General features: G+C 35.7%; 1 protein-coding gene across 2 annotated transcripts in view; it reads left to right on the top strand.

Annotated features, from left to right (window-relative positions):
- Nucleotides 1-14718, top strand: part of LOC148175234 (uncharacterized) — a 129489-nt gene that overhangs the window by 6310 nt on the left and 108461 nt on the right. Inside the window, exon 2 of one of the 2 annotated variants that reach the window (XM_088036730.1) lies at nucleotides 7071-7097. The exons of the other annotated variant lie outside the window; for it this stretch is intronic. The gene's annotated coding sequence lies outside the window, so the exon portion shown is untranslated. The remainder of the gene's footprint in view (nucleotides 1-7070; nucleotides 7098-14718) is intronic. 2 annotated transcript variants of the gene reach the window in all.

Genomic DNA, 14718 nt, shown 5'->3' with positions numbered 1-14718 from the left:
AAAACACTAATTGTTTTGATCTAGATAATTAATACTTTTTGATTAAAATGGAACAGAACTAATTGGACCAAAATGGATAATGATAAAAGTACTGTTTGTGTCAGTTACAATTTCATCCTCTTTTTTAATTGTAAAAACGTTATTATTCTAATATCAGTATTCGCAGTGATTTTATTCGAAAATTTTCTGGTTACTCTAATTTTTCAATTGTTTGTTTTTTTTCAATTACTATTATTTCTAATTGTAAGTTCCTAATTAATCGGGCAATTGTCTATGTAACACAATTGAAAATTTGATCCGTTAATTTGTTAAGTTTTCTACAATAACTTCTTTTACAACTTATTTTTGTGCATAAAACTTTAACACTTTGAGTCATTATCCGCTTTAGAAATTTTAAGTCTCTTCTGAAAGATGCTCTAAAATTAATTGTTCCTGAAAAATGCGCCTAAAAGTACGCATTTGTTCCAGGGCCACTGTTTGAGTTGTTAATTTTAAACGTAAGTAGCAAGTTGCTGGAAACTTTGTAGTTTTATTTAATCACCAAGTTAAATTTAGTTTTGCATGATAACCGAGAAAATACTTGTTACACTTTATTTTCTCGTGTATTTGTGCGCCAATTAGTTAAAGTTGTGCGTTTTTGAGGTGATATTATTCAAAAGCAATTTGTTTTCGTTAAAACTCGCAAACTATTCCGATAAATCACTGTTAGAGTGTGTTGTTAAGTTTGCAAAAAGTTGATAGACGCTCCCAGCTCTCGATTGAAGTAAGTTTTTCGTCTCTACTGAAAATCCTGAAATTTCTTCGCCTGTAGTTTTTCGAAGTTGCCGCGTATTTCGGACTAAAATATTTATTTTTTTATTCCAAGTTTTTCAATTATGCTCCGATATACATACAGCAGGAATGTTTTATTTATAAGTGTGGCCTCAAAACAACAAAGTTTTAAAAAGAAATTAAAATTGTATGACTGCAATGCCGAAAGTAAGCAGAGCGAGCCTTCATTTCCGGACGGTTCTGAAATAAAAAGCAGGTTTCAGACCCTAATCCTTATCGCTGAAACTATCCTGAAAACTAAGTTTATGGACCGGGAAGGCTTCAAAAACGGAAAAAGTTGCAGGAATTTCAACAATTAGGTTTAGCTGCTAACAACCGCGGTCGCCGGACCTGAAATTGAATTTCGTTTTCAGAGATAAGTATTATTTATTCCTTATTATACACCGCAGTATCAGAGTAAAATGCGAAACACATTTACGCAGAGTAAATTGAATCCATATTTATGTGTGTCGGAGATGGAGGCTAATGTGTTTTGTTAGCATTTTTACAAATAGCGGAGAAATGTTTACGCTGAGGAAAAAAGCGGCTCAAATTTTTTGTTTTTAGAGAAAAAAAATTAATTTCAGCGTTAAATCTTCAGGTTTTCTGAACCGAAGTAATCGTACCTGTATTATTTTTAATTTAATCTGAGTACACGTTTTAACTTTTATTCGCGAAAAATCTTTTTAGAATTATCCCCGCGCTTTTCTTTTGTTGTCAGTGAAGGTGCATAATTCCCAGTTTACGGTTATTTCGGTGCTTTTGCTCCGGTTTTGTCTCCAGCTCAAATTTGACAGGCACAATAAAAATCCATTACTTATTAAGTGGCTAGCAACCGTCATTAAAAGCTTAATGATCTAACAACTTACCCTTTCTAGAGGACTATTTTTAAGTGCAGATTAGCTCGGTGATCCCGATAATTGGTTGGGATAAAATAACGAAATTTGAATGTAAAAGCATCATCTTCTGAATTCCCCTATTATTTCTTCCGTTTTAGCTAAATCACCTGGGGAAAAATCCTCTCTTCTAGATTGGTGGAATGATTTGTTTTCGCTGAAGAAATAAACACGTTCAGAATCGATAGATTACCTTCTAAAGTGAATTTCTCGCCGGCAGTGTTTGAAATCTCTAAAACTGATTAACTCTGAATTCTGCCGTGCAATTGTGTTTGATTTGCCTTGAATTGGAACAGAACGTAAAAGGGCTGAGAAATTTCATATTTCCCGCGGGCTGAGATAAAACCGATCAAGCGAAACGGACATTTTCAATATTTGCCACGTAAAATTGTAATAAAGGTTCGAAAATAGACTCGGATACGTTGTGTAGGTTTAAGATTCCGTTTCTAGGTCGGTGCTAAAGTAAAGAAATGACAGTAATAAAATGGGCCAAGAAAATCGTTTTGGTTGGTGATGGTATCAGAAGTCGCGGTAAAGGACTTATCTAGATGAGAATACACTGTAGCAAGCTCATCCTTGTGGAAAATCTTTAGCAGTTTTATCGGTCTTGGAGCGACATCATTTCGAATCTAACAGATGACTGTTAAATTTTGAACCGGAAAAGTCACGCTTCCTTAAAAAATGACAGCACATATGCAACTTTTCTGCATAAAGCTCGTGTTCCTACTTGTTCCACTTTTAAGGTTTAGTCCTTTTGGTTCGTTCCCCCTTAAAATTCTCATTTTTCCATATAAATCGACTGAAGTGTTTTTTCTTTGATGTCGTCAGCTGCCAACTTAATAACGAAATTATTTGGTTTCTTTTCTTTGATTCTGTAATGGTCGATTAAATATTAATAATCATGAGAAAAATATGTATTACGTCGCTTTATTTTTGAATCACGAAAGGATTTGCATCGGAGATGAAAAGGCTCCGTTGTAAATCTCTTGAGAATTCAACATGAAAGATTAATTTAATGCATATTTTATGAAAAAAAAAGAAAATTTTAAACAGTAGAAGCATAAAATTCCCAAGGCTACGAATGCATGTATAGTTGGGAGCAGATTTGAAACTTGAGAAGAGCAATAGATTATTTTTAAAATGCATGGAAATAGCCAAGAGTGGAAGTTCCGAATTTATGGTATCAAAGTTTTAATTAAAAATTGTTTTAAAATAATAAGCGAGAAGCAGAGAATTTGTTACAAATATAAATCGTACCTCCGTAAATCTAATCGTTAATTCGACAATAAAAATTGCCGTTGTTGGTTACGCAATAAAGTTTTTATTACTTTGAAGTGACATAAAAATTTTATTCACAAAACCTCCCGATTAATGAATACGAATGTGAATATCTAACAGCTTCTACAACCGGGAAGCTTGAATCCCCTGGCACTTAAACTATAACGACTGTAAAATTACAGAATTGTACGCAACAATTGCATCGATTTGCTTCTACAAGCTGTAGATATAATGCAAATAAAGCCTCGATCCATTTACGTTTTCCCATTAAAACATTGCATCGCGAAGAAACGAAACAACGTCATTAACACACCTCCAGGAACATCCATGTATTATCACGCCTAATTAAAGCCCTACCAAAGTTATAGCGCCGTAAAAAGGTGCATGAAAACTAAGCTTTACGAGGGTGTAATTGAACCTTCAACGGGCTACCTCTTTACAACAAAGTACAGGTAATTTTGAATAGAGAAACTCAATTAGTCTGCTTTAAATATAACTCTACTATCAAGCGCACCAGTTTCATTCTTGAAAGCTGCAATAATCAGAAATTGACTCCAAATCCCATATTTCCAGACGTCTCTGACTTCTTTCGAAGACGCAATAAAATTTCGCGGAAGTTCGGCATCAGTATTCATTACTCTTATGCGCGGAGTTGGGGCTTCGAGAAAACAAGCTTGTTTGGATAATTTTTCATTTGGATTTGTTTGCTGATGGGAGAGAGTAAAAGCTCCAATTGATATTTGACGACTTAAAAATAAAATAAAAATAAATAAATAACTTCTCTTGCCAGTTTCGTACTCTTTAAGTGAACACACAATTTTTTTAGTGGACCGCGACTGTTGTCTCTATCCATGCCGAGTGTAATTAATGCGAAATGTCTAAAGTACAATCTTGTTCTGAAACGTGCAACAAAGCCCCCTTCTATTTCAAAGGAATACAGAACTTCCCCGGTACTATAATGAGAAAATTAGTCCTTGACAAGAGGAACAAAGTGTCGTTTCTTTGATATAAACTCGGAGATGCATTAGTTACCTGTCATAAATTAGCAAGTCTAGTAATTAACGACTGGCACAATCGTTCCAAGATATTAGTTGATAATAATGCGACACCGAACCAGCAGCGTGCACAGCCCCAAAAACTCGCCCCTTAGGCGACGCTATGATTAATAGCTATTAATTAGAGTGGATATCAAGCGAGCCACAAGGACCACCCCGTCGAAGCCTACGGGAGTTTCAGGAGACTTAACCGGGCTCTACAGTCACCTTCTCCAAGATCCTCTCATTATCAGATTCCTATGGGCACCAGAAACCTAATCGCACTGTGCGACGGAAGGTTTAATCATGTGACTTTGGGTTCGTGTCCGTAATTAATATTGTGGGAATAATTAGAACAATTCAAAAGTTTATTGCAACAAAGGAGTAACCAGCACCGGGTCAAGTACCGCCGAAAAGGGGTTAAATCGACAGAAATTTTTTTGTTTGATGTGTGTTTCAGTGATAAATTAAAAGTCACTTGAGGGAGCAAATTTACATTTTTTATTGTAAATAATTTCAGACTGCTTTGAGATAAATTACTGTTTACCCAACACAAGGTAAAATGTAGCGTATAATTTTATATTTAGCGACTGCCGACGACAAACAAACCTTTACCTCGAAGGTTGTTTAAATTTATTTTAATTAATATCCGCCACAAAAATTGGGGAATATTAATTAATACACTGTAAGGGAAAATGCATACAAATTTACTTTGATCGGAAAAATTGCAGCCAAAATGTCGCAAATTGAAAAAATTTATATTAATATTGTTCATAAAAGTAGGTACATAAATAAGCGGCTTAATACTCATTTTAATTTAAACTACTAAAATTAAAAAATGTTGATAAAACTGGCAGCAGCTATGAAATAAATAGAGAGCTAATTCTGAAACACTCTGAATTCAGTCAAACCGGTCTTTTCGGTCTGCCTTTTAAATTTTCGAATTTTTCTAAATTTTTAAAATTTGTTTTTAGACTCCTTACAATTTTGTTTTTTTCCTTCTCTTAAATTGTTTCATTTTAAATCTTTTAATAAATTTTTCGATTCCTTCATTAAACATATTTCTTCTTCAGACTTTTTAAAACTTTAGATGTGTTTGGTTTTATAGGTTCTTAGAGTTTTGGACTTTTTCGATTTAAAAAACTTTAGTAGTAAAAGACACTTTTGAAAATCCAGTGTATTGTATCATTTTATCCACTGTTTGAGCACTTTACTAATTAAAATTATTTAAACAAGGCTAATGAAAACCTTCTGTAAACACGCTTAAATTTTTAATGAGTTGAAATATGATGGCGCTCTAATAAAGTTGGTGGGTACATATTGTTACGGCAAAAACTGAAAATTTTAAAAGAGTCAACAATAAATTGTTGGTGTTTAAAAATATGCGACAATGTGGATTTAAACTAGATAAAAAGTGTTTTGATTGGCAGTACATATCTGTTTTATAAAATGACGTGTGTAGTGCCAGTAAGATAAAATACAAAACAAGTGATATCCAATGACAATTATTACATCCAATAAATCGAGCAACAATATTCTCGTTTGTAAACTTTGAAATTAATCCAGACTGATGACAGTTTAGATAAAGCCCTTTTCGTTATATATTTATGATTTCCAGTCATGTCATTTCCGTTTGGAAAACAGCATAACTCGGATATCTCGTTACCGAGCAAGCTTTGAGTCGATCATCTCGGAATATATCATACATTTTTCCGCAATATTTCCATGCATGGCAATGACGGCTTTGAGTCGAAAGTGTTCCGTCGTCCTATTAAGCCGGTCCTGGAATGATTCTGATGGCCTGAGGGTGATCGAGACCAGTCACAATAGGCTGCCACCACGCGGAAGAATCATTCCGGTCCGTCATAAAAAGTCAGCGTGATATGACGGAGAATTTTTGAATAGCGGATTTAAAAGTGTGCCTAGGGACATGCTATCATACCAGCCGAGGAAAAGTACTGCGATTGTACATTTACATATGCAGATATGGACCGGACTTGTTTTAAAAGAATGGAAATGGTTTGTAATCACCATAGAGACCAGATAAATGCTTTTTCCATTTGGAGTTTACGGTTTTTTTGAGTTGGTTTTTGCCACAACTCCGTCTCGAGCGACTATCGCAAAAAGTGAATTTTAATTTGGTGCTTCTGTTACAAGTTGTTAGCCGCCGGAAATACACTTTGAGTTTTAATTAGTGCTGTGCAGAAACTATAGACTCGCTTCCTGGACACTTTTCCATTAACCCACTAAAAGTCAAATAAATAAACACCGAGAACTATTACTTTTTTATGCAAATACAAACTGTTATTTTATCAAATTCACGTGTCAAATTCAGGAAATAAATAAAACACGGAACGATTTTGTACTTGATCGCATGTAATTTCCTTTTTGTGGTATTATTTGTTCGTAAACAAATTAGTTTGTGTACTACAATGTCACTCTAATAACATGTTGACTGAGCGTTTTAGTGTAACAAGTGCTTCCAATCCGAAAAACCTCAATTGTTGAGAATTCACTTTTCCCATTCAAGAAGAGCTTACTGTAAAAAACTGTCGCGTTGAATTTTTAATGTAACTTCTTTATCACCCCAAGAAAATTCTTCATTCTCGTTTTATTGCATTGCTCGTTTCCCAAACAAGAGAAATGAATGTAGTTTCCAAGAGCGCTTAGTTGATAATTTCACCTCATCAATAAAACTGTTTTGTGAGCTTGTGGTACAATATGCGCCTCATTGTTTAGACCCAAAGTTGGTAACTTTAATGATATTAAAATAATAATATACGCTCTCGATCTATTACCGCCGATATTTCAACTGTAAAGCCGCTATAATAACAACTTTGATGCAAACAAATTAGTTACCATTAATTACGGAATTACCCAGTTTATTCGCGTGTTCAGCACATGCGGGGTCGCATCATAAATTATTAATTCCAGAATAAATAAAAGCTAATTAGGACGAATTTCTGCATTAATGATGCATTGTTTCGATAAACTAGGGCACTGTTTTATTTTCCAAAAAGTGGCGACTCATTGTGACTTTTTTTGATTTCAGATACGGGGACGCAGAATCCTTCTATCGGTGAGTACAACTCTGAGCATCTGTGGATTATTGCGATAATTTCGTCATCGTCTTGAAAGGCGTCGATTAATTCCATTTGCTGCAAAATTTATAGGCTAACATAACGTGTCGGAGAGAATGAAACGAATGTAAATAGAGCAAACGCGGTGTTCAGTTCATTAGTTAAATTGTAAATTGTGACAATATTATTCGGATTGCTTGAATATTTATGAACTTGCATAGTAATCAAAATGTGCAAACCAGTTAATTAATGAAGGATCTACTAATTGAATTAATCCTTTGAAGTTAGCCGTTAGTTCGAAGGACGATCCACCCACATTACAGTTTCCTGCTCCAGATGGGCTTGATATTCCGCACGATTATAGGAAAATTCACAAAGCGAGTTAAATTTTAAAGAGCTGTTGGTTCGGTAAATTCACCGTAAGCAGGAGTAAAGATAATTTAGGCCAAGTTTCGTCTCCACACTGTCCTTCATTCTAGACCGAAACATTTTGTAAACATGCTTAAAAATATCTGCAAAAGAGCACTGAATGGAGCTCATAAAACTTTAAAACAAGTAATTTAAAATCGCTAAAACCTTTTAAGAGGAAACAATGACAGTATTTCCTCGTTTACTGTATATAATATCACTCGGGGAGAATCTTTTATAAAACTAAACAATGGGGTGCAGTGAAAGAAGAGGTCTTATCATCTCAACAACTTAAACATGAACTAAATATCGCTTACTCGACAAAATTCACTCAAGGTACACAATAAGTATCAATTTAGCTTCTACTCAATTAAACTTAACCCCTCCATCTTACGCCAGAAATATGCCACTAACTCCCAACTTAAGCCTTTCCGCAGCGACCTAATTTTCCTCTCCGAGTGACATTTAGCTGATGACTGACGCGAAACAAAATTCCGCATTACTTTCACCAGCAAATCCTAGTTTTTCGGTTGAGAATTTGCATTTTAAAGTGACGTTGATTAAGTTAACAGCTTCATTTTTACTTGTTCAATCTAAATTCCCACTCTAATGTTTACAATATTCAGGAACCGGGATTTTGACCCAGACATCTTCTATGTCTACATGCACAGCTTCCAATTTTGCACATGCTGCTTGCGCTTATAAGAAAAATCCAGAGACGTTGCTGTTTATAAACGGGCTTTAAGTAGCAACAGAGAGACTCTTGCGCTTTCAGACGGCGATTTTAAGGTTGTACTCTTCCTTTGTATGATAATCTTTGAAATGCACTTTAAAGAATAAAAAAGTGAAGAAAATACTTAACAGTAGAATAGATAAAATTTATTATGCGTTGTTCCTTTTTCCGAAATGTCTGAGTAATCCCCGATCTGTTCAATTCCCTCTAAACGATTGTTCACTTTAAATTAAATTTTCCAGAAGGCAAATTACGAAGAGAAAAAGCAAGAACTCCAAGAGTGCTAAATGAATAAAATCGCAATAAAAAACTGGAACCTCTAATTTTCCGACACGAAAAACCGTTCAGACATTTTCAACTTATGAAAGTCAGGACGCGCGAATTCAACGGCTCTACGAAAGCCAAATACAATGAAAAATTCATATTTGACTCGCACTAACTAGGGTCGTCATTTGCATTTTTATTATGTTGGCTCTTGCCGACCTTCTCGTTTGTTTTCTCTTGTCTTTTGTATGTTTACCGAAGAATTGACAAACGCGCTTGCATCCCAACGAAACAGTCTCCAAAAGTCAAGAAGGTATTGTAAACTTGAGATGAGCCGAAAACCAGATTTAAGTGAAGGGCTTTGATCCACATTTTCCTCAATTAACGGAGGCGTAGCAGCAAATTGGTTCGTGATAATAGTGTGTGTATGGAATAAGATCAAAGAAAATTGATTAAAGCCGAGAAACTTTGAATGTTCGGGACGTGTTTATAGGTTTTGTAAATAATAAAAAAATTGGGAGACCTGCGGTAAAACCGTGTTTGAAGTAGTTTTTGTCATGAGTCTTAACTTAATACATCCTGGAGAATATAATAAATTATGTAAGACAGGTAGTTAGAAGACTTCCAAGTTTCCAATCAACTCGTGGGAAAGCCGCCATGAATAATTCGCCTTAGTAGACTTGGTTTACTGTAAAATTTCTCCAGGGCGATAATGGCATAATGAGACTCAGTAATGATATTATACATGCGCGTTCTGTTAACGATGCAACTACGAAAATTCTATTTATATCACTTTTAATTGAATTTAATTAATTTGTGCAAAGTCGGAGCGCACCTAAATCAGGAAATGCTTTCACATGTAGCTCATTCTTACCTGAGGCTGAAAGGAACCAAAGGGCTCCGTCTAATTTGCTCACGTCAAGTACCATGAAGATTATTACAAACTAAGCGATGCGAAAATGGATAACGTCATAATTCTATAATACCTCATGCGCTATCAATAACGATATCTCCAGAAAGAGCGTAATTATTTGCGATGTAATCTACCAAACAGCAAAATAAATAGCCCGCAATAAAAAACCGGAACTCAGGTCAGTTTCAGCCTTAGATTGAGTACCTTTTTCAAAATTTTCTTTCCACTAACATATGAACATCGTAAGTAGAGCACATAAGTTTTCCCTGCTCAAGACCGTTCTAGATAATTCAATTACTTAATTGATGACTCCTCGTCTCCGCTTAAAACGGCGAGTTTTTCCAGCAAGAGGGCAACATCCAGTTAGGAGTAAAGTGCCATGAACTGCTTGTCCACAGCACCATTTGTCAGGGGAAACTTGTGCACGTGACGGCCGGTGGTGTCACCCTGGGGGCGGTAAACTACGACCGCACCCCAACAACATGTGTTCGAGTTTTCACTCATTAGCGCAAAATAAGAATTGGGAGGTTTTAATGCTGCACCGCGTGCCAGTTGCAACTTGCGTCCACATAAATTTTCTGAATCGCTGAGGAAAATGGTCTGTGAAATCTTGGATTAATTACCCACGAACTTGAGATTTCTAATAACCATAAACTGTCAAAGTAACTGCATAAAGATGCAAGTGCATGCCAAGTATGTTGGCATGTTGCAATAAAGAGGGTTCATTAGGATTCTTCGGAAATTTGAGGTTGAAACGGAAAAAAACTGCCATTTCTTGATTTTATTGTTTCTACTGCAAGCTGTTTCTTATTGACGTTTGCAATATTTAATACCAGTACTATTTGCCGAGTTTCGGATGGCATTGGATAGAGCGCAATATTTTAAAGTATAAATGAGAGAGATCCAGCTTGTTCCATTTTGCAGTAAGTATCAAAAAATGTCAATGCGAAACTAAAGCGGGAATCTGCTGGCGAGGTTTTATTGATAAAAGCGTCTGAAGGAAATGGAGCCAAGTCCAAACCTGAACTCAATCATTTTAGCGAAAATGGCTGAAAATATTTCGGTTCGAATCCAGTCTCTGTTTATGAAGTCATGCACCAGAGTCATAATATTTTCATTAAACCGGCGCTCCATAAAAGTAAGTAAGTCTGGATGGCCAGTTAGTGTCCCGAAGCGGCGGCAGTGTTTCAGGATTCAGCTCGGGTCTTGAGGGTGAGTTGCAGCGTTTGAGACTGTTCCACTATTTACCGCCCCGTTACAGGATCCACTTTTATAGTTTAAAGTCGACCGGGATCAGAATCACGTTTCCAACTTCACACCTCCTATAATTTCCTCGCCTGTTCCATCGTATTTTTCAGTTTTTCCGAAGAGACTCTCCCGGGATCGACTCTATTTTTACCCCGGAATACTAAGGAGAAAATTACCGCATATAAAAAACTTCCTGTCTGAAACCTCGATAGCCAAATAATTAAAGTTTTATCACGACCATCACCGGCGGTGTTAAATCAAGGATTTGTGTTCCGCAAAAGACAATTCATTATAAATTAATTGGCTTTTTCTCGCTCACTAAGTCGCTGACAAATAATATTAAAAGGTTTAAGTCGGGATATCTTTGCGTTCTGTTTCCTCCAAGCGGACTTTACTTCCACTACATTGAAAGTCCCAGCTTAACGACATGGGTCACAAATAGCCCAAGGAGTGTAAAGGTCAAAAGAGACAACCACCTTTTACACGATGCAGTAATGTATTGTTTTCTTGACTCGGAATTGTATGCTTTATCGAGATTTGGCTTTTTTGGATATCGTTACGCCCGAGTCGGATCAAATGTCGACCGAAGATCACGTCCATCCTATTACAGAACGACCATTCAACCCTTATTTGATGCAGGGTCTACCTTTTTCAAACCGGGGCGATGAAAAAACCGGTCGAGGTATAATTAGACGCTTTCAAATGACATCAAGTTGAAAATACAGTGTGAACCCGAATAAAATACAAAGCCGAAAGTGGTGACCAATTTTGCGGTTAAAATAATTTTCGCCGTGCACCATTAAATTATTAGATAAGCCAGTAGGGAGTAAAAATCCTGATAAACAAATGACTGAAATCGGAGGCTGTTTGCTCCATCAGAATTTTGAATTATTTTGCAGAGTCATAACACTGCGCATCAGTACTTTTTTTCCAAAAATGTAAATGGGGTTTCTGGATATACAGGGCGTTCTAATTACGAAATAGTAATCGGTTTTTCAAGATCAGCTCTAGTTTTCGACCAAAGCGCAACTTTAATGTCAAATTTCAGGCTAAACCAGCTGTAAAAAAATACTGTATTTCTTAAGTTTTTTTTGAAAAAGTTTTCAAATTCATTCAAAATCGATATTACTCTACAAACAATGCAGTAACAATTGTCAAAAACGCAAAAATTGGTCTCAAGAAACATGTAAAATTTTATAATTTAAGTCTAAATTGAACAGTCAGACTTTTGATTTTCATTTTCTTGTTGCCAAAATCGCTTCTTCAAAATTTGGAAAAACAATTGAAAATTAAAAAAACAGAGCTGATGTGATAAATCTGTCGACAGATTGTTACATAATGAGGTCTAAATTATGAAGAACCGTTGAAACTTCTTCGGAAAAAATAGAAAAGTTAAATTTTGTTAGACTGTGTAATCTACAATGTTAGCTGACGGTTTGGTTAACAGCTCTCTACTTTATTCGGGTTCACCCTGTATTTTTAGATATTTAAAGATTTCACATGTTAATTTAAATGATAAATGATCCTGATGAAGCTTTTTGATGCAAGTTAGAGAACACATTTTTAATTTCTTTTCTTAGACCAAAAAACTCAGCGACTCGGAGTGCTGACATTTCGACCTACTTCTTCTAACACAACAAAGCCTCGTACAACCATTTTCATTACAATTTATACGTCCAACACAATGGCAAACTTTACTGTTTTATTCAACATTGTGCCATCCGGAGATCGTGAAATATTATATAAATTGCTCCGTTGTCCCTTTTGATGTATTTCTTTAATGTTTTATTTGTGCTGACGCTCCTGACTTCTTAACCCCTTGTGACAGCGAATTAAAACCGCAGAGGAAATCCGATTGTCATCACAGTCCTGGAGAGGTCACGGCAGGATCAAACTCTTTTCCAGATGGACCAACAAATGCCGTAAATTCTGAAAGACTTTTCATGTAACCTCCAGTCTTGGAGCTGAAATTTATTACGGACCCTATCTATGAAATTCAGAAGATGTTTGCCAAAGCGCAGCCAAGAGAAAGGCATCCTGTTAATTTCAACAAACTGACCGGAAAACATTTTCCCCATCCGAAGTAGGTACAAAATAGAAGTAATTTCAGTTGCGGCAGAATACATTTCCATATTTTTCTGACGAACGAGCTTATAAAAGAATGGAGTTTTAGAGAATCGATGCAACGATGCATCGTAAATTATGATTGAACAAACACGCTGCAGAGCGTTTCAGATCCGGATTTAAATTTCGGAACTAATAGGACTTTATCATGCAGATTTCTGCCGCGAGGCGACAATTTCAGGTACGGCTCTGCTAATGTGCGGGAATTAATTAGATGCATTGATGGAGCCATGTGAGTGTTTATGACATGTTACTTAGAGCGTAATGTTATGAAAGGCGTACTTTGCATAAAAGATAAACTTTGATGCTTACCGTTCTCAAAACAACAGAAAGAAACAACGACAAGGCATTGAAAAACTTGGCGAAACGCTGTCAATTACGCATCACGATTTTGGCATTTTTCCAAACGTCCGATTATATCATAGAAGAAAAAATTAAAAGCGTAGAGAAAACAATATCCAGTATCAGTCACAAAGCCGTTTAGGCGTGCGGAATTCTTCAGTTCGAGTAAGTGTGTATAGAGTTTTCTTTCAACATCTCCTTTGATGCGTGATTGCATTCTCGGATAGGACCCGTGTCCATCTATTTTCCATGTTATTGGTTTGATTTCACAGTGTCAATATAGCCGAAGCGACTTTGACTGACTCTTCACAAAGGAATCGAATACATGCGACACTCTTCAGACCACAATGCTTTTTGTCCGCTCGTCTAGACTTTTTATGAAAGACGTTTGCGTCCTTTTATTCCCGAATCTATTATTTTTATTTTCAAGGGAAGCTTAAACAGTTCATGGGTTTCGTTTGATAATGGAGAAATGGTCTTATCTGTGGCGGAAACACATTTGAAAGGAAAAGAACCGGAAACGAATGAAATTATAGAACCAGGATATCGTTCACTGATGTATAATAACTTAAGTTTACTCTAAAAAATTAGCGAGATATCGATGTCAGAAAGTTGGCATAGTTTTAGTCGTGAATTTTTGCGAAAACTAGCAAATTTTGACTGTAGAAAAATCAAAGCACTGTTTCTTATGTAAAAAATTGCGAGAAAAACGATGGCGCAAACCGCATCTCAATATCTGAAATAATTTCCGAAATATCGAGCACGAATTGTTTTGAACCTTCAAAAATTTGCTCCTCTGGCGACAACCCAAAATTTCAAACGACCATAACTCGGTTATTTGTTGACAAAACTTAAAAAATTATGATGTTTTTGAATTCAGCGTAAAATTCTGCGTAAAATGAGACCCAAATTTGTTGAGTTTGCTTAATAAATAAACGAGGCATTGGCCAAAAACTGTTTTGAAAACGTCATTTTAGGGTGATTTTCAATCAATGTTTCCAAAATAAAAACGACGTTTAATAGGTTTGAAATATACATCAGTCGAAAGAGGAGCTCGAAGTCAATCTACTGGCTAAATTTGAGATCGATCTGACTAATAGTTTACACGCTATGGCTAAAAATAAAAAAAAATGAAAAATTTTCATCGTTTGAGTCGAAATTTTTTTTCGCGAAAAATCTACTATCGAATTTTGGGCTTTTGATAACATTTTCTAACGTAAAATGAGCCGAGAAAACGAATGGCGCAAACCGCATCTCAATATCTCAAACAGTTTCCGAGATATTTAACTTTAAAAATTAGAAAAAATGAGGAAAAATGAAAATCAACTTTCCGAAACTTTGATCGGCCATACCTCAGTTATTTGTTGTCGGATCTAAATTTAAATCCTAGATTTGGAATCTGCGGAAAATTCTGCATACACTGATGTATAATAGCTTAAGTTTGCTCTAAAAAATAAGCGAGATATCGATATCAGAAATTTGGCCATAGTTTTAGTCATGAATATTTGTAAAAATTTGCAAATTTCGACTGTAGAAAAATCAAAGAACTGTTTCTTATGTAAAAAATTGCGAGAAAAACGATGGCGCA

Source organism: Gnatocerus cornutus, chromosome 5, assembly GCF_029298725.1.
Source record: "Gnatocerus cornutus isolate USDA-ARS CGAHR chromosome 5, icGnaCorn1.1, whole genome shotgun sequence".
Classification (NCBI taxonomy): Eukaryota; Metazoa; Arthropoda; class Insecta; order Coleoptera; family Tenebrionidae; genus Gnatocerus; species Gnatocerus cornutus.
This window is presented reverse-complemented; position numbering and strand designations above follow the sequence as displayed.